Raw genomic sequence first — 23,140 nt, 5'->3', positions numbered from 1 at the left:
TCTCAGATCCAGGTTGATTGCGAACAGAATTGAATTCTCACATCAGTCTGCCGCTGTTAGCAATTCAATTTGATTGACACAAAACCCAGTGGATATGAAAACTCATTCCATTTTCTCCTTTGTTTTTCCGACCCTTATCCAATAGGGGTATTTTTATTTTCCCTTTAATTTTAAACCTTTGTCTCTGTAGAGATGGTTAACTTTTTTTGGGTCAGCATGCCGATGTTTGACTTGAAGAGAATATAGAATTAATTCCAGATTATAGTTTAGATATTAGCCAGTGTTTGTCACTTGTTCTGAGAATAAGAGGATTTGTGTTCTAATAAATGGATTATTTTTGAGTGCGTTAAAGAAGTCTGGTAAATCTGTCTTTAATTTTGAATAATAGTAGGAAAAAGATACAATTGACCATTTTGGTGATTCAGCTAACACATTTATACTCAGGTTCAACTGATATAGTAGTGGGGCATGTATTTCAATGCATTCTTCACATCACAATCATAATATTAGTTTCAGTATTGGTGCTATGCAATTATTATTAATGACTGTTTTAAAAATTCTCATTCACTAATGTCCTTTGGGGAAAGGAATCTTCCACCAGAGCTAAGTCTAGTCTGAACAGGACTGCAGAACCACTTCAGTTGGTTGACTTATAACAGCCCTCTGGCAATTAGGAATGGGTAATAAATGCTGGCCTAGTTAGTAATGCCCACAATCCATGAACAAATGAATGTAAAGGTTATGTGTGCATCACTTACAGTGGGATTGCCCAAAGGGCGGCACCATGGCTCAGTGGTTAGCACTGCAGCCTCACAGCACCAGGGACCGGGTGCGATTCCACCCTCAGGCAACTGTCTGTGTGGAGTTTGCACATTCTCCCCGTGTCTGCGTGGGTTTCCTCCAGGTGCTCCGGTTTCCTCCCACAATCCAAAGATGTGCATGCTAGGTGGGTCGGCGATGCTAAATTGCCTGTAGTGTTCAGGGCTGAGTGGGTTGTAGGGGAATGGGTCTGGATGGGATGCTTCAAGGGGCTGTGTGGACCTGTTGGGCCGAAGGGCCTGTTTCCACACTGTAGGGAATCTAATCTAATGGTTGACAATTTTTGGCGCTTCAGGTTCTGCTTTTAAGCTCCTTGCTCTCGTGATAAATTGTTTGACTGGCATGACCAGCAGTCAGTCAGTGTGCATACTGTAATCCTCTGGATTGCTTATGGTCATAATTTGAAATTGGTTTTCTTTGATAATTACTGACTTCTGAATGTAGTGCTGTTTGAAAGCAGATGGGTGACATTACTGAGTCAGTGAAGGCATGGTTACTGCAATTGGTCATAGGAAGGCTTCAAAATCAAAATTGTTAACTCAACCCCATACAAAGAAGCAGTAACTTACTCAGCTGACTTTGGGTTTGGTCACAGCCACTTTGCAAAGTTACTGAGCAGTTCATGTTGAGGTTCCAGCTTTGTGTTGGAGTGATTGACTTACAGGTTCCAACTGATGATGCACATATTTACTTCCCACCCTTCATGTGTCATCTAGTGTTACCATCTCTGGGGCTTCAGTGATCTTGCGGCCTCCTGCATTTCCATTCAACCCTCTTATATAACAACAAATGTGCACATTCTATCCCAAGACCCCAAGATTCTAGAAACTCCCATGGGTCGGTTTTACACCCACCCAAAGTGAAAGCCAGCCTTATCGTGGACCCACCTTTGAGAACTCCCAGTTCCATCCCCTTCACTATCAAGTCTAACCTTACTTTCCATTGTTCCTGATTACTGACACCATTCCCTCAGTGATCCATTGCAATGAAACCCATTCCCAGACTGGAGATATCAGTTTTCCATAGGAGGCCATGGACGGCTCATTGATTTAAGCCCCTGACTGAATATGATCTACGTCCACAACCTAACTCTAGCAGACAGTGGTCAAAATTTCAACTGCACCCAGACCTCTCTGAAATCCCTAGCCACTGACATTTGATCTGCAGGACTAACCACAGCCAAAGTTCTGGACAAAAAGGACAGAAATCATGGATTCTTGATCAATCATGGCCCAAATCCTTGTCGGTTAAATCTGGTGGTCCACCTTTGTCCTCACTTTTGACTTTTGCCCATTGCCATTTGCTTGAAACAAATACAGTATGTTTGGTGCATAAGCTTCAGGCAGATACTTCAACTCAAACATGTATCCATTATCAGAATGATTCCTTTAGTGTTCAGTCTCCCTACTATCACAGGCTGACTCTCCCATTGCTCTAAAAGCCAAAGTAAGCCACAGATGGTGACAGCCTGTAACTCAATGCTCAAGATCTTGTATGTTAAAAATACAATGTTACCTGCAGAGGCTGGGAGCCTCCAAGTAAGCTAGATCCTTGGTTCAAATTATTATTATCAGTGAACACTCAAAAACGAGGTAGCACAAACAAAATGCCTAGGTCGATGGCAGTGCAAAAGCATCTTGAATAGCATGTGATGAGTGGTTGTCCCTGTGTGTAATGTAAACTGCCGAAAAGGTGCAAGTTGTTGGTATCCCGCAGCTCCAAAGTCAAGTGTTGAAGATGTGAAGTAGCGGCTGAGTTGGTTCAAATGTATGCAAGAAAATGCAATGAGGCCGATAGCTTGCTAATGCTGAGTTGTGTGGATGAAGGGTTGAGGAGGCTGGTGCACAGCCAAGGAGCATTGTGCAGAAGAAACTTCCGCATATGGCTGGCACCAGCATTTGGCAAACCACAGTGGCCAGTTAGCTGCATTCTTTTACCTGTTGGAAGTTTGCACTGTTGAGTTTCTCAAAGGAAAGAGGAGAATTAGAAATACGAAGTAAATCAGGTGAGATTGGGTATAAAAGAGATGCAAATATACTGTTTGCCCCTTGAGGGAAAACTCCTGAAATATCTTAGGGTCTGAAAGGAAAACTGTGCAAGGTATTTAATTATTACTCATCATTGCTGTACCACTCCAGTGTGAAAAAATTCCAAACTTTATCGCTCTCAAATCAGTCTCCCCTTGTAAATTTGCATTCTAGCCTTGTGAACTATACTCCTCCCTTCACTCTGCATGAAAGAGTGTGAAATAAATCTTATTTCTGGTTCAACTTTGTAACTCACAAAGTCGGAGCCCACAAACTGAAGAAGTGGGGAAATACCACAGCAATGTTTAAAGAAAAGGGAGTAAAATTCAATCTCAATCTGTTTCTGGGCAGATAGCAAGAATAGGGAGCGAGAATCATTTCAAAACTCACAAGCTGTCCATAACAAAATGCACAGCAGACAAGCAATTGAATAAGTGATAAATAATATGCAATCAAATTTTCTGAAGAAGGGTCTAGACCCAAAACGTCAGCATTCCTGCTCCTCTGATGCTGCTTGGCCTGCTGTGTTCATCCAGCTCTACACCTTGTTGTTTGTAATCAAATATACTTTGTTTCATGCACAATAGCCTTACAGACAAAGTGGGCCAAACATGGTTAACAAGAGGAGTTAAAGGAGTTAAACCTGAGGATTGGGAGGATTTTAGAAACCAACAAAAAGACAAAGAAATAAAATTAACACAAAACTAGCAAGCAACTGACACAGATTGTGAAAATTTTGATAGATATGCAAATAGAAAGAGATCAGTAAAAGTAAACATGGACTTGAGAGGTAGCGACAGGTGAAGTTATGACGAGAAATAGCAAAGACATAAAGCAAAGGCTTGGAACTTGGCTTCATAATAGAAATCACAAAACAAAATTCCAGAAATAATTTGAACCAAGGATCTAACAAGAATGAGGAACTTGAGTAAATCAATATAAGTCAAGAAATAGTACTGGAGACATTCATAGAATAATGTGGTGAGAACATTGCCATCTCTGTTCAATTACTATCAATTATGAGTGGTCAGCAGGCATCATGCAATGTTATAAGAGTCCACATGTCAGCAGTGTCTGGAGAAACATGATTCTGTGTTTTACACTCTTTTTCTACATTCAATAGTTTAAATAAGAGAATTTAAAATAAAAAGCCATCTTACCAACATCTTAGACGCTAGACAAACCAAACGAACTGTGGATGCAGTAAATCAGGAACAAAAGCAGAAGTTCTTCAGAACATTAACTTTGATTTTTTTCTACACAGATGCTGCCAGACCTGCTGAGATTTTCCATCTACTTCTGTTTTGTTCTTAGACTCTAGAAGTCTCTCTAGATCCTACCAAGAGCACAGCCTCTTCTAAGACAAACCATCATTAAAACAGATGCTTTTGGTGTGTCGTTGATCCAGCTTCAGGAGAAAGGCAGTGGAGAACAGTCCTGAAGGTTAATTCCAGTAACAATGGGACTGAGCAATGGGAATAATAATTTGGAAAGACTCAGAGATTTAAAATCAGCCCTGAATGGAGCAATTATGAACATGGGACAGCATGGGAAGCCACTCCAGTGAAAGATGCTCTGCAACAAACTTTAGTTCTACCAGAGCCTTTCACACAAGTAAAAGACCCAAAACATGAAGAGTAGGGCAATTGTAGTGTAGATGGTTCACCAGTAATAGGAACACTTTGTTATTAGCAATTAAACCAAACAAGGAATAGGCCATTTCCTTATTTACTCAATTGGTAACATTGCAGAACACATTTTAGCGAGGCTGGGGATAAATGAAGAAATTGCCACATATTATTGAGATAAAGCAAGAACAGGGAGTGCTAGAGAAATTCAACAGGCCTAACAACAGACAGAAAAGCAGAGTTAACATTTCAAGTCCATTGGAAGGCTAAAATTTAATGGTGATTTCAAACAAAGGAGCAAGTATGGATTCCTCCATTAATGACCTCCGTCGATGAATAGATAATTGTGAGTAGAGAGCCCTGAAAGATGTCTTAATTAGGGATTCTGTTGTGGTCAAGTCTTGAAGGGACCTTACTGGATTTTCCACAGTGAAGGGATAATTTAACTCTAGCAGACAAAGTATTATTAGCAAGAAAGGCAGAGGTGAGAAAAGACAACAGCGTTTTAATTGGAGACTAGGGGAAAGGTTTGTGCAGAAAATTGACTGAGGCAGCAGAGTCTGTGAGCATAGATGTGTTCATGTACCTGAACTGAAGTCAGGGAAGTGTGCAGAGAAAGCAATGGCTGCCATTACACAGTGCGTCAACTGTTTTGACAATAAGCTTCATCGGCATGAAGATTATCCCACCAAAAATGTGGAGTTCCTTTCCTGCAAAAAGACAGGACATTTTAAGACTGTTTAGTGTAACAAAAAGAATCATACTCAAAAACAAAAGGAAAATCTTCCCAGAACAAGTGACATTCAAGAGATTGAAGAGCCTAGCCACGACAAAATAATACCCCTGTGAGAAAGAGCAATCTTTCAGAGAAGTTCATAGGCTGCTAAATTAAAACTAAGCAGGCACAAAATATTAGGCATTGAAGAAAATGTGTCATTCCTTTCAGATACAGAAAAATGGCTAAAACAAAACCTCCTCCAACTATCCATCATTAGAATACAGAGACCAGGAGGAATTCAAGTCAAAATGAATCGACAATTGCCTGCAATACTACAGTAATAAGGAAGAGAAATCATAAATATACTACAAGTGGTTCAAAATCAAGATTGTTCATTACGAAGCTGGAAAATTCATGTAGATATGAAACGTAAGGTCAATGAATTGGAAGGTTGGGGAAAGTCTTAAGGTTTCAGTGCAGAACTCCCAAAATTGTTTAGTGACTGTGAAAGGGCTGAAGGGCCTGTTCTGTGCTGTACTGTTCTATGTTCTATGTTCTATATCACTATGAGGGGAGATGCCAAACCAATGTGGTTACCCACATCTGCTTTTGAAGAAGGTAAGGCATGGAATTAAAACAATGCTACCTCAGGAGTGATCTCACGAATGACAAAGCCAATGAGTTGTGTATCTGACATAGTATCAAAAGCAAATGAGTCATTATGAACTGAGGTTGACCTTGCTTAAATGACCAAAACAGTGAAGACAGAGATTCAAACTAAGGCATTAGAAAGTACAATTTTAAAGACATATAACATCAAAAGTGCCTTTTAGCAGCTACCTCTGGACAAAGAATCAACATTCATTACACTGCTTGAAGGTTTTGCTCTAAATTTCTACCCTTTGGTATTACACTGGCATCAGACTTTTTTCAAAGAATGATGATGAACATCTTAGGAAAACCAGAAGGGACTATCTGCTGCAAGAATGACATTCTAATTCATAGTTCCACCGCATCTGAACATGGTGAAAATGATAAGGGCTTGCAAAAAAGCTTCACATTCTCTGAATAAAAAATGTGACCCCTTGAAACCGCTTGTTAATTTTTTGGAACATATTGTTCACACAACAGACTTTAGGACTACTCCACAAAACACTAAAACCATCGAGGAATTCCCATCACCTGGCAGCATTACAAAATGGTAGAGGTTCATCAGGACGTTTAATGAAAGAAAGAAATTTTTTTTGTCAAATCATAGACATCTCAATGAACCACAACAACAGTTGCTTAAATGAAATCAATCATGGTACTAGCATAGAAGTCAACAGAAGGCCTAACAGAGACGAAGACATGCTAGGTCATTAGCACACAGACCTATGGAAAGTAGTAGCAGCAAACGCAACAGCAAATAGGACTTGTGGCATTACTTTCTCAATCCAGAAAAATGGAAAACAGACCAGTCTATTATTTGTCCAATGCCTTAAACGAAACTGAGAACAGTGATTGAGGAGAAAGTACAAACAACTATAAAGGTGCACAAGTATTTTTTTACATTATATCTTAAATCTGAAGTTTACCTTGAAACAAAACACAAACTGCAGGTAACATCGTCAAATGCCAAGAGGCCACCTGCAGTGATTTCACCTCAATTTAATGAAGTTTGACCTTGCAGCTGAGTATGTCCAAGTAAAACATAAAACTATAATGGACGCACCATTAAGCATTTAGTTGAACAAACTGCACAAGGCAACAGAATTTCATCAAAGGAGTAGAATCCTACACTTCATCGATGACAAGATATTTGTCTGGAATGAAAAAGAGATTAGAAGAAATTTGGAAAGCTCAGAAAATGGCTGAAGAATATCTGCAAATTAGCTTTTTCAAAGGATGGCCAAAATAAATTCTAATAGGTCGAACAGCAAAAAGTAATTTTGTATGTCGTTATTTACCTACAATGAAAGATTAATCAATACAAGGGTCCTCAGGCTTGTAATTCCTCAAAAGATACAGCTAGGACACTTGGGAGTGATAAGTTATGAGTTCAGTATTTAAAATTCCACGAGTTAGCCAGGAATTTCAACATTATCAGATGAAATTATTTTGAATTGCATCACCTGTAAGATACCTTCAGGAACCAATTTTTCAGTTATGAGCAGAAGGTGGAGTAAGAAAGACGACAAAGGTATTTGTTAGAATGGCCCAAAACCTAGGTATCCAGGAAGACAGTGTGAAAGAAGGCCTGGCAATCTCTGATGACTCAATCATGGACTTACTGATTGCAAGTGAAAACCTAGAGAACAGAGGTCCTCAGCTTTCTCTGAGGGAGCTGACAACAAAATTAAGGATATTGGTGAACCCACTACTATGCTCATCATTGTGTAAGGAAGAGCAAGAAACAGACTTAAGAAAGATGTTGAATTTAGAAAAAGAATAATTTATAGAGTCCAAGACCTGGGGGCTGTTTGGAGTAAAGGGTTAATACTCAAATACTAAAATAGTCTACATGAGTGGTGATGAATGATCAGATGACAAAAGACTCTAGAGAAAGGTGATCTGTGTACAGTCTCATGCTATACTTAACAGTGTGATTAGTTACCAGAATATTAAGCCCAAAAAAGATTACCAACAACTTACACTCTAGCCATCTTTCGAAATAGTACAAAGAAAACAACCTCTTCTAAGGCCTACCATCAATTTATCCCTCCACAATGAGCTCAATAATTCTGTGCTTGTTTGAACAGAAGGTCAGTGAAGTGATGTCACCTCCCCGATAGCCTCGGGTACACGTGTACCCACAGTCATTGCCATAGTCGTTAGATTGACCTTCCTGAGGGTAAACCCACTGAAAATGGCTGGCCTGGATGGAGACCCCAACAGTGTGATCAGATCCTGTGCTAACCAGCTGGTGGGAGTATCTTTAACACCTTCATTTTCCAATGTAAAGTTCCCACCTGCTTTAAGAAGACCACTATCATCCCAGTGCCAAAGAAAAATCAGGCAGTATGTGTCATGACTGCCACCCGATAGCTCTGACATCCATCATTATGAAGTGCTTTGAGAGGTTAGTAATGGCACACATCAACTCCAACCTCCCAGAATGCCTTGATCCACTACAATTCGCCTATTACTGCAACAGATCCATAGCTAGCACCATCTCCCTGGCCTTACACTCACGCCTGGAACATCTGGATAACAAACCCAGCTACACCTACATCTTATTTATTGACTTTAGCTCCACCTTGAACACCATAATTTCATCAAAACTCATCTCCAAACTCCAAGACTTCAGATTCTGATCCCCTCCCTCCACAACTAAATCCTTGCCTTCCTGAACTGCAGACTGCAATCAGTAAGAATAGGTGACAACACCTTCTCAATAATCCTCAACACCAGTGGCCTGTAAATCTGCACACTCAGCCCCTTACTACACTCATTATGCACTAACAACCACGTGGGCAGAGATAATGGGAACTGCAAATGCTGGAGAATCCAAGATAATAAAGTGTGGAGCTGGATAAACACAGCAGGCCAAGCAGCATCTCAGGAGCACAAAAGCTGACATTACCCATATGGGCACATTCAGCTCTAACTCCATTTACAACTTTGCTGGTGACACCACTGCAGAGTGTTGGATCTCATGCAATAAAGGGTCAGAGTACGGGAAGGGGAGTCATAGCTCAGTAGCATGGTGTAAAGACAACAATTCCTCTGTTAATGTCAGCACAACCAAACTGCTGGTCATCAACTTCAGGAAGCAGAATGGAAGACATGCCCCTGTCTGCATCAGTGGTGCGAAGATGGAGCTGGTCGAGAGCTTCTCGTTCCTAGGAGTAAATATCATCAACAATCTATCCTGGCCCATCCATGTCGCTGCTACAGTCGATAAAGCACACTAATGTCTCTATTTCTTCAGAAGGTTAAGGAAATTCAGCATGTCCAAAATGATTCTTACCTATATTTATAGATGCACCATAGAAAGTATCCTATCCAGTGTATCACAGCTTGCTATAGCAATGGCTCTGCCCAAGACCACAAAAAGTTACACAGTTGTGAATACAGCCTAGTCCATCACACAAATGAACCTTCCATCATTGACTCCATCTACACTTTCTGTTGCCTCAGGAAAGTAGTCAACATAATCAAAGACCCTGACCATCCCACTTATGCTCTCTTCCCCTGTCTTCTATCAGGCTGAAGATACAAAAGTTTGAAAATATGTACCAACAGGTTATGAATAGCTTCTTCCCTGCTGATAGTGCACTTAATGACCTCTAGCTGTAACACTATATTTTGCATTCTATTCTACTACTTTGAAGTTTTTATGTAAGGTATGATTTGTCTGGTTAGACACAATACAATACTTTTCACTGTATCTCGGTACATGTGATGATAATAAATCATATCAAATAAAATTTGCATATTACGTTAGCAATAGACACAAACCAATACTCACTCATCTCTATCCACATGGATAAGGAGAACCACCAATTCGATTGGGACAACACCAGGATCCTGAGACAAGCAAAACAGAGACAAGAACAGGAATTCCTAGGAGCCTGATAATCCACTAAGAAAGTCACCAATAAACACATAGAGCTCGATCCCATATATATTTCACTGCGAAGGGAAATCGGAAATGAGGTAATCCAGCCCAACGGACACCAGTGTTCAAATAACCGGTGGGAAAACACAACAGCGCTTCATTGGAGGCTGCACCAAGGATGTTACCCAGCAGGGTAATGAAACATCTGCGGAATAACGAATCAGCTCAGCGAGCCAACCAACCCGAGCTACAAATCCACTCTAAAACCTTTGGGAGTACTGTAGGTAGTAGAACATATTTGGCAGCACAGACTTGATAGCCAAAGGGCCTTTTCTGCACTGTATGATTCTGTGAATGTTCTGCTTGATGCAATAGTAACTTTCACAAAGGGAATTGAATAAATACTTGACCGGAAAAGAAGTACACTTGGGAAAGAGCAGCAGTGTGTATTTAATACTTGCTATAATAAAAAGCTGGCACACACATGATGGGCTGTCTTTCCTGCTATTTCTATTTTTTTTCTTTATAAATCCTTTCTCAAGGGTAAATAGGAAAGCAACAGTGAACATTTAAGTATACATTTGTCTAACTTTGATTTAGCCCCATAACTGTGTGCTGTTCAGGAAGCTCAGGGAATCCATACATACAGACAAACAACAACATTTTTAATTGTTAATCCAGATCGCCTAAAAGGATTAGCTGACCATGCCTATGTTCAAGAAATCAGCATGATACAGCAATCTTTCACATGCAAATACAGTTTGTGTTAATTTAAAACCATCACCAACGCCCTGTCCTCAATCACCAGCACCACCCATAGCTATGTCTGTCTAGCGCTTAAAATTCTCCTTTCTGTGTTTCAGGTCAATTACTTCGGAATAGTCACAAGGTAACTTGTAGAACTATATTAAAAATGTATGCATAGTGCTGTGCTGTTCCTCACAAGGAGCCTATGTGACAAAATTACACGGACATAAGCTTGAACTAACCTTAAAAACAGTCCCACTTCAGGACCACTGAGGCAAAAGATCTTCTCCATCATTGTGGCAACATATGTTTCTCATAGTTAAGGATCCATCAATTCATCAAGGACCCAAAGAAAATCTGTAAATTATTGCATAAAAGCCTGAGGGAGTAATTTCCTTTAGGAATCCATCTACCAGCATGATCATTGGTAGTCAGGACTAAGCTGGATAATCCTCAAGCAGTGAAGCAACAAAGGCAGCAATTAAAACTTTTATCTTGGTGAAAATTCCTGAGGCATAGGTTTTCCATCATCTTATCAAGTGCTGCAGGAATTTACTACAGGCACTTTTCAAGAGGTGAAGCTGTGTAAATAGATACTGGAGAAAAGTATTCCAATCCTATTTTAATTTAGCTAGAATACTGGTGATTTTTTTTAAGCACAGGGAGGAAGTATAAATACATGCAGAATGAGTTGAATCGGATATCGGCTAATGTCAGTATTAAGTTGTGTGTGAAATCCTGTGATAGATATTGATCTATTTTCCTCCAGGTTTTCTGCTCTCTATCCATCCACAATCATATAAAAAATTGAGAAGTAATGGAGGACCTCTACTATTTATCAGAACAAGTGAGTTCCATAATAATAAATTGCAGCAATTCAAGAAGGCAACTAGGGGCATACAATGAATGCTAGTCAGCCAGTGATACTTATGTCCCATGAAAGAATTAAAAGAATATGTATATAATGTTGTATCCCAGGTCTGCTGGCATATCTTAATCTTGCGGTTATGTTCACAAGAACCATTTGGGATAACTCTTGGGTCGATTCTAACCATTTATTCTTATTGGTATTAGTCTATTTTACTGACACCAAATGGGGAAAGATGTCGACAATAGCAGTAGCCTCGGTTTTGATAAACAGAATAGATTTATTTCCATTTCATGGGAGTTACTTGACAGCCTATGATGAGATCTCAGGCTAGACTTAAAATTAAGTTTATAACACTACTACTTAACTATTTTGGTAACACCCCAATAACAATAACAATAACAATTCCTCCCAGGAATTGTATTTTATATCTTGATGGATGAAAATTATTTCATAGTGTCAGTTCCCCCTTCAGGTTCTAAATATCTCATACAATGAGCGCAGATTGTGTTGGATATAAAAATAGAATAAAAAGTGCTACATGACCACAGGCATAATTTCAAGCAGGTTAGCAATGAATCCATCATTTGACAGTGTAATTGCATGATATAAATAGATAATTAATTGTTTTAAACAATCTTCTTAGTTTAGAAAACACCAGTGCCAAATTCACAGGACTAAACAAGTTGACGAGTGAAAGAGACCCCAATCAAGCTTCATTTGCTATTTCCAAATGCTCTGATTATTCCCTCTGGTGAACATTAGGATTTTTGAGAAGTTTGCAGGATTTCACTAAACACCAGCAGAATGGGAAGCAGTATATATGATTTTAATGCTCCAGTGGATCAGAAGGTTAATCAAGATCGATGCTCTGGTGGGATCTTCAGGTGCACGGGAGAGGAATGCGTAAGAAAGTGCTCCACGGGAGAGAGGTGCAGACAATGCATTAAGAGTGCGGTGAATGCTTTGCTAACGGGCACACATCAGATGGAAGGAAGTCCTGTGAGGAATTATTCTTATGTAATTCCAATAACTCTTGCTCTATGTAAGAGGCCTATGGAAAATTACAGGGAGACAAATTAATTGTGGCAAAGTATCAGTTTTGATAATCACCATACTGTGCCATCTCATAGTTCAGTCACCAGTAAAGTCAATGCATGTGTGTCAAAGATCACTTTAATTCTATTGTCAGTCATCTTCCACTCCCCAGTATCTCTTTTCAGAACTGAGAGAGACGCAGATGTTCTATTTAATTCCCTGACATGCTCCTCTGCACCTGCCAGCTGTACAATATAAAGCAGTTCACATCTAGCCCTCCCCTTCTCCATTGCCCTTAGTGCTTTCTTCTCCAACAAGCAGTGAGAGAACAAACCTACAAGCAAATTAAGGTCACACATTCATTTATGAATGCAGTCTCTTTGGAGAGAGCGAGTAAAGCACTTCAAATAGGATTTGTTCCTGGCTTCATTGGTTAAACCTGTTCATCATTCCAGGGTCACGCTGGACGACAAACATAACACCTAAGTTTTTTTTCCTCAATACCAAACCATCTTTTTAAGCTCTTCTTCTCCATTTCCTCTGTTGTCAGCTCCAACAAAGTGTGAGGAAGTCATGGGCTTCTTTGCCACTAAGATGGGGCAATCTGATCAGCAATCTCTGCAATATCCTTCCCTACCCCAGCATACCCAGACAAACTTCTAACATGCTGCCCTTTGCTCTAGCTCTAGTGCTATATCCTTTTTGCAACATACCTTCTGACTTATCTATTCCCTTCGGGTTTTGTCCTATCATTTCAACATGCACATAAAATACAAATTATGAACTGAGATAGAATATTCAGTCCCTTGGACCTGTTCTGTTCTGTTGATGTTTTGAATTTTGCATTGCCATCTGATCCCCATTAACCTTTATTTCATTTGCCTAGCTACCTACCACGATCTTATAAATATTCATTGACCCTGCCTCTTCCACAGTCTGAGGCAGAAAGAACCAAAGTCTCACAACTCTGTGAGAGAAAATAAAATACCTTCGTTTCTGTTCTAAAAGCATGATCCATAATTTTAGGTGTCGCAGTTCTGCACTCAGCCTCTGGAGGAAGCATCCTTTCTCCATCCATCTCCATTCAAGGTCCCATAAGCTTTAAACAAGCCACTCCTTGCTCCGCTACGTACCAATTACAGTAAGCTCAGTTTGTCCAACTTTTCCTTATTCCAGGAATCAATCTAGAAAACCTCCTCTGAAATACCTTCAACCCATTTACATCTTTCCTTAGATAAGGTGAACAAAATTGCACACCGTATTTGAGATAGGATCTCAATACTTTGTATAACCGAAGCATGACATCCTTGCTTACATGTTCAATCCCTATCATAATAAGGGAGAGCATTCGATTAACATTTTTCATTGCCGGCTACCTCTGCATTCTAACCTTTTTTTGATGCATGCACTTGAATATCTGGATCCCCCTACACCTCAAATTTCTGCAGCTGTTCTCCATTTAAGAAATACGCTGGGGTTTTTTTTTTAGCCATTCCTGCCATAGTAAACAACTTCACATTTTCCAAAATTATACTCCATTTACCAGATTTTTGCCCACTCAGCTCTTCATCCATTTGCATCCCGTTCATGTCCTATTCATAACATACTTTATAACTTATCTTTGTGACATCTGCAGATATAGTGATTACAGCATAGCACGCTCTGCAACTTTCGCCACCCGCAATCTGACCCCACAAGCAAGGGTATATTTCCCTCCCCAGCTCTATCTGCCTTCCATATGAACTGCTGTCTCCACGACTCCCTTGTCCACTCCACACTCTCCACTAGTCCCACCATCGCCGGCACCTTTCCCTGTAGCCGCAGGAAGTGCTACACTTGCCCCTACACCTCCCCCATCACCTCCATCCAAGAAACCACAAAAACCTTTCACATCAGGCAGGGGGTCACCTGCTCTTCTGCTAATGTGGTCTATTGCATCCATTGCTCCCAATGTGGCCTCCTCTACATTGGTGAGACCAAGTGGAGGCTCAGAGACCATTTTGAAGAGCACTGCTCTCAGTTCACAACAAATGAAGACACCTTACAATCACAAACCGTTTCAACTCTCCCCTCCCACTCCCTGATCGACATGTCCATCCTGGGTCTCCTCTAGTGTCACAATGAGGCCACCCGGAAACTGAAGGGTCCACCTTCTGTCCCACCTATCCACTCCTCCCACCTCACTGACCAATCCCACCACCTGCGCTCACCTATCACCATCCCATCTACCTTCCCCAGCCCCATCCCTCGTCTCTCTATTTATTTCAGAGTTCCCTCTCCGCCCCATTTCCAAAGAAGGGTCCTGACCCAAAGCATTAACTTTCCTGCTCCTCTGATGCTGCCTGGCCTGCTGTGTTCCTCCAGCTCCACATTGTGTTATCTCTGACTCTAGCATCGGCAGTTTTTACTATCTCTGCAGATTTAGTGAGTATGTTTTTGATCCATCACTTAAGTCATTACTATAACTGTTAAAAGCTGAGGGTCCAGCATAGACCCCTGCGGCTCTCTACTATTCACAGCCATCAATCAGCAAAAAGACACTTTTAGTCATACACTTGTTTACTATCAGCCAATAAACCTCCTACCTCTCCTAATGTATTACCTTTACACTATCAGCTTTGTTTAGTAGAAAAAGCTTTTATGTGCCACTGTGTAAAATGGATTCCAGAAATTCAAGTACAGTATACTTACACTGAGCATTCTGAAATTACCTCTTAATTGTCTCCCACTGCTTCTCTGTTGATCTTTCCCTGTAATGAGCATCCCAGTTTACATTAGCCAGCTTAGTTTCCTTGCACATATAGTTGCCCTTCTTTATATTTAAAATACTCATCTCAGATTCACTATTCACCTTTCAATCTAGGCCCAAAATGCCAGCTTTTGTGCTCCTGAGATGCTGCTTGGCCTGCTGTGTTCATTCAGCTCCACACTTTGTTATCTTGGATTCTCCAGCATCTGCAGTTCCCATTATCACAGTAAATTTCAATCATATTGTGATTGCTGCTATCTTTGGATGCCTCTACACTGAAATCATTAATTAATCCTGTCACATTCTACAATATCACGTCCAGTATAATATAATAACAAAGTGTGGAGCTGGATGAACACAGCAAGCCAAGCAGCATCTTAGGAGCACGAAAGGTGATGTTTCGGGCCGAGACCCTTCATCAGAAAAATGGGCTCCTAAGATGCTGCTTGGCCTGCTGTGTTCATCCAGGTCCAAACTTTGTTATCTCAGATCCTCCAGCATCTGCAGTTCCCGTTATCTCCGATCATAATTTAAACCCCTAGTATAATATAATCTTTGGTTGGCTCCAGGGTGATGCTCAAAGAAGTTACCACAAAAGCATCCTGTATTTCCTATCCAGGCTGCCATCGTCAATCTTATTTTTCCAGTTTAGACATATATATACGTATACATGTATTGATTAAAATTCACAAATGGCTTTTGTTGATCCTTCATCTCAAGCAATCAATAATTCTTTTGTATGGTTTGTCCTGCATTGTTGTCAACGTTAGTGGGCCTTTGACTGCCGTTATTGGTGACTTATTTGCCCTAATACTCCTTGTTTCCTCCCAAACAGGTTCGACACACTAAGGTCATTTCTAATGAATGCACCACGCTACCCTTCATTAACACTGCTACCCAAGCATCCTGCTCTTTTTCAATGTCATGTACCCCTCAGGATGTAATCCTTGATAACACGCAGACGCATCTTTGCAATGGATATCAGATCATTTTTACTTAAATCAATAAGCACTATTAGTTAGTTTCTTTCTTATGAATGTTACATACATTCAGATACAGAGCCTTCAGATTCATCCTTTGTTATCTTTGTAACATCTAGTCTTGATTTTTAGAGTATTCTTAGGCTCATTCACTCTGTTCCTTTCTGCTATTCACTGATTTTCAATTCCTATATGTGTATTTTGTTCTGCTGACTTGATTTCAGGCAGAGATAATGGGAACTGCAGATGCTGGAGAATCTGAGATAACAAACTGTGGAACTGGATGAACACAGCAGGTCAAGCAGCATCTTAGGAGCACAAAAGCTTTTGTACTCCTTCGATGCTGCTTGACCTGCTGTGTTCATCCAGTTCCACAGTTTGATATCTTGTCATTTTAGTGATGGATTCATTTCATTATTTTTATGTGCTCTGTTCCAATTTCCTTATAGTTCAGGTAATAATGCAGAGATTATTACCCATAAGGTCTTATCCTTCAGTTTAATGCCTAGTTCCTCATACCGTGTAAATAGAGCCTCTTTCCTTGCTTTGGCTATATCATTGATACCCACAAGGACCATGTCAACTGGATCCTCCTGTCCCACCCTAAGTTTCTGTCCAGCCCCAAACAGACGTCCTGAGCCCTGGCATCAGGAAGGTAACATAGCTATTTGGAATCTCATGCTTTGCTGCATTGAACAACATCCATCCCCTGCATGATCTTATCCCTGACTGCTATGTTCCATTTTATACACTGCCCCACCTTTCGCTTGGATGGCTTCCTGTACCACATTTCCATGGTTACTTGGCTCTTCTATCCCATGGCCCTCAGTTTCATTCAAACAAGGGGAAGGTACCTCAAACCCTGTTGGCTGCAGCTTCTACATTCCTGCTCTCAGCTACCCTTATTTGCCTCCTTCGCAGACACACCTTCTTGCCCTGACTACTGACCAACTCAGAAAACCCTATCCTAAGGAGTGTGAAATCTTCTGGTACAAAGTACAGGGGTAACTCTCTGATGCATTGTAGTATAGATACTAGGGTCTTACCAGACCGTAGGGCTGGTGTCTCATTAGAGAGAGATGACTGGTGGTGCCCTAGCTCTTATGATCTGTAATTTGGCACGCGGGTTAGTCCATATCTACTTATTGCAAATGTATTTGAGCTGGACTGCTTTGAACACACATCTGCTGCACCTGTCAGACATCACTTTATCTACCATCTCTAATGTGTTTCTTTTAAAAAATCTATTTAAATTGTTGATTAAATTATTTGTTTGCTTTTAAATGCATTTTATTAATGCTGCCGCCAGTTTTTGTATTATTTAAATCTCAGGAATAAAGTAGACCTTAACACTGGCCAGATGCCATCATTTTTTCTGTATTAATAGGTTAAAAAAATTCTAAACTGACAGCGTTCTGCCTCTGGGACTGTCTTTCACCCACTCATCTAACTGATGCTGGCTGCCACTGAGTCTTCTTTTCAATCACAATTCTAATCGCTGCTCACTACTTCTGGATCATCCTTTCATTTCACTGACTAGAGTAGGCTACAGCCTAGTGGTATTACTGCTGCACTATTAATCCAGAGACCCAGGTAATGTTCTGGGCATTGGGGTTCAAATCCTGCCCTGGCAGATGGTGGAATTTGAATTCAATCATAATCTGGAATTAAGAGTCTAAATATGGCCATTGCTGATTTTCAGGAAAATCCTATCTGGTTCACTAATCCCCTTTAGGGAAGGAAATCTGCCATCCTTACCTGGCCTCGTCTATATATAATTCTGGACCCACAGCAATGTTGTTGATTCTTAACTGCCCTCTGGGCAGTAAGGGGTGGACAATAAATGTTACCAAGTCCCATGTAGCAATCATAACTCTGTTATTTTTACAGTTGTCATGGGAAAGGATAGATACATACAGCAGGGTAAGATTTATAATGGGGGAAGGGTAATTACAATTCTGTTAGGCAAGAACTGGGTAATATAAAATGCGAACAGATGCTGTCAGGGAAGAGCACAATTGAAATGTGGAGATTGTTTAAGGAATGCATACTGCATGCGCTGGATATGTTTGTCCCTAGCAAGCAGGGATGATGCAATCGAGTGAGAGACCCTTGGTTCTCAAGAGAGGACAAATGACTGGTTAAGAGGAAGAAAGATGCTTATATAAGGAAATAAGGAACAGAAAAGGCTCCAGAGGGATACAAGTTATCCAGGAAGGAGCTGAAGAAAGGGCTAAGGAGAGCTATAAGGGGGCATGAGAAAACCTTGGCAGATAGGATCAAGGAAAACTCCAAGGCTTTTTACACCTACGTGAGGAATAAGAGAATATCCAGAGAAAGGGTAGGGCTGATCAAGGATTGTAGATGGAATTTGTGCACAGAGCCTAAAGAGATAGGAGAGGTTCTTAATGAATACTTTTCTTTAGTATTCACAACTGAGAGGGACCTAGTTTTAGAGGAGGACAGTGTGAAACAGGCTGGTAGGCTAGAGGAGGTCGATGTTATTAAGGAAGATGTACTAGGAGTTTTGAGGAAGTTGAAGATAGATAGGTCCCCCAGGCCTGATGGGATTTGTCCAAGGATTCGATGGGAAGCCAGGGAAGAGGTCGCAGGGCCTTGGCGATGATATTTTTGTCCTCACTGTCCACGGGTGTAGTACTGGAAGACTGGAGAGAGGCAAATGTCATTCCCTTGTTCAAAAAAGGGAATAGGGATAACCCCAGAAATTACAGGCCAGTTAGTCTTAAGTCAGTGGTGGGCAAATTATTGGAAAGGGCACTGAGGGACAAGATTTATGATCACTTAGAAAGGCACAGGTTGATTTGTGATAGTCAGCATGGATTTGTGAGAGGTAGATCATGACTCACAAACCTTACTGAATGCTTTGAAGATGTGACCAAACATGTGGATGAAGGCAGAGCAGCGGATGTGGTATACATGGATTTAAGTAAAGCATTCGAAAAGGTTCCCCATGGCAGGCTCATGCAGAAGGTGATGAGGCATGGGATAGGGGGTAATGTGGCAGACTAGATTCAGAATTGGTTGGCCCTTAGATGACAAAGGGTGGTTGTGGATGGAAGACATTCAGCATGGTGCTCAGTAATGAGTCGTGCACCACAAGGGTCTGTTCTAGGTCCTCTTCTATTTGTGATTTTAGTTAATGATTTGGATGAAGAAGTGGCAGGTTGGTTAGTAAGTCCTCAGACAATACAAAGATGGGTCAAGTTGTGGATAGTGTGGAGGGCTGTTCTAAGTTACAAAGGGGAATTGATATGATGCAGAGCTGGGCTGAGAAGTGGTAGATGGTGTTTAACCCTGAAAAGTGTGAGGTGATTCATTTTGGAAGGACCAACTTGGAAGCAGAATACAGGGTTAACAGAAAGATTCTTGGCAGGGTGGAGGAGCAGAAGGATTTTGGAGTTCATGTCCACAGTTCCCTGAAAGCTGCCACCCAGGTGGATAGAGGTATTAGGAAGGCATATGGTGTGTTAGCTTTCATTAATAAAGAGGTTGAGTTCAAGAACCATGAAGTTATGCTCCAGCTATACAAAAGTCTGGTTCAGCTACATCTAGAGCATTATGTCTAATTCTGGTCACCTCATGTGGAAAGATGTGGAAACATTGGAAAAAGTGCAAAGGAGAAGTACCAGGATGATGCCTGGAATGGAGCGAAGATCTTACAAGGAAAGGTTGAGAGAGCTCGGGCTTTTCTCTTTTGAACGATGAAGGATGAGAGGTGACTTGATAGAGGTGTAAGAAATGATCAGAGGTACAGATAGAGTGGACAGAGAGAGACTTTTTCCTCGGGTGGAGGTAGCTATTATGAGGAGGCATAGTTTTAAAGTGAGTGGAGGTAGATATAGGGGAGACCAGAGGCAGGTTCTTTACTCAGTGTGTGGTCGGGGCATGGATTGCCAGAGATGGTAGTGGAGTCGGCCTCATTAGGGGCATTTAAGCAGCTGTTAGATAGGCATAGGGATGATATTATAAGGTAGGGCTGGAGGTTAGATGGACTTTAGGATTAGTGTAAAAGTTTAGCACGACATTGAGGGCCAAAGGGCCTATACTGTGCTGTACTGTTCTATGTTCAATGTTCATTTGCTCTTCTAACTGTTACTGCCTGCCACTAGGTCCTCTTTTCATTTTCTATGCTAACCTTTCCTTCTAAAAACATATCTCCTTGTAAAATTTGGAAAAAAAAAACTTATACCATTTGACTTGAATATAATGGAATGTGAAAGAAAATTGAACTGGTCCCAATAAATCTTGTTCCACTTCATTTAGTTACTGAAAACAACAAATGCTGCGAATCACAGCTGTTCAGACAGCAACCATGGAGAGAGAGCAAGCTAACATTACAAGTCAGCATCGGCAGTAATTTGCTCCTAGTTACAATCGTATTCTTGTTTATGAAATATCTTTCACATCAGGTATAAAGCTAAGAGTAATTCATTTCAAATTGAAAGTTAAAGGATATGCATAGATGTAAACTTAATCATTGTACACCATTTCCATTCTGCCTGGCACTGCAGTTCCCAGTCACTTGGTGCACTATGGCTGAAGGTTCCTAGACAGTGACTATTCGCGAATGCACTGCACCATCAGTTGCCTACTTTAATGCATCCCTGGATCCTGGAATGTACCAGTCTGTAACACTCAAGAAAGGATAATTCCTTATAATGGAAGAGCAGCAGGTTCTGGACAGTGTAAAGAGCATCTTTTACTGAGTTGATGGTTCTTCAGCGCAATTGATGTGTGCATCCCTGGGAGCAGCCTGCAGAGCATAGAGTCTTGTACCATGAAGCTGCTTGGAATGAAACTTAACAAAAAAACTACTGCATCTCACTCCAGACTTCTTTTGCAAAGGTACATTCCTCACAGATGTAGACAACAGTGTCTCCCTAACATAGCAAGCTCAAGGGTAACATGCGTAGGAGTTAAATCACCAGGCACGTCAGAAGGATCTGATGGGAAGGTCCTATTTCATTGTCAGCCAAAGTACATCTTGGCACATTTTTGTAAGTTCTGGCTATCTGTATAATCTGCCAAAATCCGACTTGGGCCAACACACCGGGTCTTCCATGAAGCCTCTCCCTCACCTTGAACTTCTACCCAGTGAAAGTTTCAGACTTTGGAATTCCTCGTGAACTGTTTGGATGCTTGGTCCTCTTAAGATTCTAGAAAATCTGACAGTGCCTTGTTTATTAAATCTATGTGTCTGCTCACTCATTCATCCCTTCATTCAATTTATAGATAATTGCCTCCTAAACTCTGGAGGTCATTAATGAAGGAAGCATTGGGCGTCGCTGGTTTCTGCCTCCACTTCTACATTTATACTACTTAATATTTATATTTTCCGGGACATTGAAATGTGTATCAAAGTATTTTAAGACTTCTTTGGAAGAAGATGTAGTCACATTTATGTTGTGCTTGGCCTACACTTCATTGAGATGGTTCCATTGCGATCAGCAGGATGTTGACCTGGCCTATGATGGTATTTTTGATGTAGCTCTGAGGTTATTCAATACTTAGCAAAGCTTATTTTTTATCTCCAATCATTCCATGTGCATGTCTGCTATGGGCTTCTCCTCTTAGGAATGGCTCTGCTAGTGATAGAGTTGACTCTACATTCTCACCTACTTGAAGCTCTGCTGCTCTGCTGCTGATTCAGGACTCTTACTACTCCCGGGCCACAATGGTTTCTTCCCAGTGAGTAAAAAAAATTTTACTGGTTCTCCTTCTAATCTACAGTCAAAATTGTCATGGTTTTCCACTATTGTAGCCTTTCTTTTAGTTCTGGCTGCTTTTGTTCATTTTCCCTGTCACTGTTTGATTTTAAGTGCCACCTCCTCGTTTTGGTCCCGTGCTCAGTGTGATGGGGGGTGACTTGATGCTTCCTAAATTTTTCTGCAATAGCCTAGATATATTTGACCACCAATCTTTTGTTAACATACTAACAGGGGAATGCAGGCTGTGCTAATCACTTTGGCATGTGCCTTCAGGAGGCCTGGGTTTGGGCAAAACTATTCTTCCCTCAATGTGCTTCATTTAGGCCCTTTGTTTTGACAACCGAGATCCATTCAGAGTGTTGTAGTGTGTGCCTTCCCTTCTCTGCACTCTCCTCTAATCAAGCATTGCCTGGAAGCCAGGTAAAAGTTTGGAGATCAGTAACAGAGCAGTGCAACTTCAAGTGGGTGAGAGATAGAAGTACCTCTGTCACTACAAAGGCTACATATGCTGCTTTCAGAGCATCTTTGCCTCCATGGGTTACTGTACTATTTTCACCAAGTTTGGTGGAATGAAGATTTGAGTAGATCTCCTGGGTTTTTAAGAGTCTTAAATTTGCCTCTTGTAAAAAGGTCCTCCTATTTATGACAGTGTTTTTTCAGTATTTTTTCTCCTTTTGGTATCACAGACTGCACATAACTAGTGAACCTTTCATTTCCCTTTAGCTCTCATTTTATTATTTCACTGATTTGACTGCTGAGTTAAATATCATTGCCATTTCTGTGTGAATACTAGGAAATGATCTTAGCAACTACATTTCCAGTCGAATTATCAAACTCATTTTAAATTAATTTTCCATTTGAACTGGCCATATCTACAGATTATTTCAAAGCAAAACAAAATCAAAACCTAAAATAAATTGCCTCTCAATGTTGTGTGACCTTTCCCAACCCAATTGACTTCCTTTTCATTGTGTATAAGTGCATGTGTATGTTATAGACAACGAAAAGGAAGTCATTTGTGTGTGTAGAATCCCTACAGTGTGGAAACAGGCCCTTCAGCCCAACAAGTCTACGTCGAACCCCGGTGCATCCCACCCAGACCCATCCCTCTATAACTCACCTCATCTACACTTCCCTAAACACTATGGGCAATTTAGCATGGTCAATCCACCTATCCTGCACATCTTTGAACTGTGGGATGAAACTGGAGCACCTGGAGGAAACCCGCATACACATACTCACACACAGTGAGTATGTGTGTGAGTATGTGTATGCTGGTTTGACAGTGAGCATG

This window comes from Stegostoma tigrinum, chromosome 2 (genome assembly GCF_030684315.1).
Source record: "Stegostoma tigrinum isolate sSteTig4 chromosome 2, sSteTig4.hap1, whole genome shotgun sequence".
In the NCBI taxonomy this organism is placed as follows: domain Eukaryota; kingdom Metazoa; phylum Chordata; class Chondrichthyes; order Orectolobiformes; family Stegostomatidae; genus Stegostoma; species Stegostoma tigrinum.
The sequence above is the reverse complement of the archived record's forward strand: the minus strand, read 5'-3'. Positions refer to the sequence as shown.